The sequence below is a fragment of the Capsicum annuum genome, chromosome 10, assembly GCF_002878395.1.
Source record: "Capsicum annuum cultivar UCD-10X-F1 chromosome 10, UCD10Xv1.1, whole genome shotgun sequence".
NCBI lineage: Eukaryota > Viridiplantae > Streptophyta > Magnoliopsida > Solanales > Solanaceae > Capsicum > Capsicum annuum.
The window spans coordinates 122936173-122937360 of record NC_061120.1 but is presented as its reverse complement, the minus strand read 5'-3'; the positions used below and the strand labels follow the sequence as shown (position 1 = coordinate 122937360).

The 1188-nt window shown below is 38.3% G+C and overlaps 1 non-coding gene across 1 annotated transcript; it reads right to left on the bottom strand.

The window, feature by feature from the left end:
- Positions 1–732: 732 nt before the first annotated feature.
- Positions 733–839, bottom strand: LOC124888219. Its single transcript, XR_007046351.1, has one exon. It is a non-coding gene; the product is annotated as a small nucleolar RNA R71 (small nucleolar RNA).
- Between the last annotated feature and the right edge of the window lie 349 nt (positions 840–1188).

The following is a 1188-nucleotide window of genomic DNA, read 5'->3' as shown; positions in this document are numbered from 1 at the left end:
TGGGAATGATATCTGACTATCTAAGTCACTATATTACTTATACTATCGCGTGTACTTGTGTATGCATTTGGACCGCAACAAGTTTTTAGTGCCGTTGCCAGGGATTAATATAATTAGTAAATTGCTAACTTTTTGGATTTTTGATACTAAGTTTAAGTGTTAACAACTTGATCTTAGCGGATGAATATTTGCAGGTTTAGCTGAATAAAGGACTGGCGAGAGATAAAGAGTTGGTAGAGCCTTTTGCAGAACTAGAATAGATCTTTCAACAAAAAAAAGAATGGCTGAACAAAGAAATGAACCAGTCGATCCAAATGTCGAAAATGTCCTGAATTCGATTATCCCAATAGTTTCTACTCAACCAGCTTCTAGACCTATTTGTGAGGTAGAAATCCCACTTACGAACCATGTGACGAACAGTATTCACAAGCCCAAACCAGGTGGTCAATTTGAATTAAAGTAGAATATGGTGCAATTATAGAATTCAGCAGGGCAATTCCATGGCCTTTTACATGAAGACCCGCAGTAGCACATACAGACCTTCCTGGAAATAAGTGATACTTACATTCCTGAAGGGGTGAATTCTGATTATGTCAAATTGACACTCTTTTCTTTTTCTTTAACGGGGAAGCAAAAAGGTAGTTACATGCTGAACCACCACTCTCCATCACTTCATGGGAAAATCTAGCTTGGAAGTTCCTCATTCAATTATTTTCATTAGGGAAGACTGCACGTTTGAGAAGCGAGATCTTGAGTTTCAGACAGAAAGAAGGAGAGAATCTCTACCAAGCTTGGGAGAGATTTAAGGGAATGCTCAGAAATTGCCCTCACTATCATTTGTCCAACGATGTTCTTGTTCACACTTTCATTGAGGGATTGGATCCAAATACGAAGATTCTCTTAGATTTAGCAGTGGGTGGGCAGGCTCTCAAAAAAACTTATGAAGAATTGTACACTGCTTAATCTGATTTCACAACAGAATCATGATTGGCATGTTGATTTAAAGAGTGCTCCTAGGAAGGTTGTAGGGGTATTGGAGGTAGAATAATTTAGTGTATTACAAGCACAGATCGCAGCAATGCAAAATCATATGATGACTCAACTTAATAACATAAAGTTGAGGGTTCCACAAGCAGCATCCACAGCTAATGCAGTCCAACAAAAAAATTCTTGGTATGAAGTTTGCGG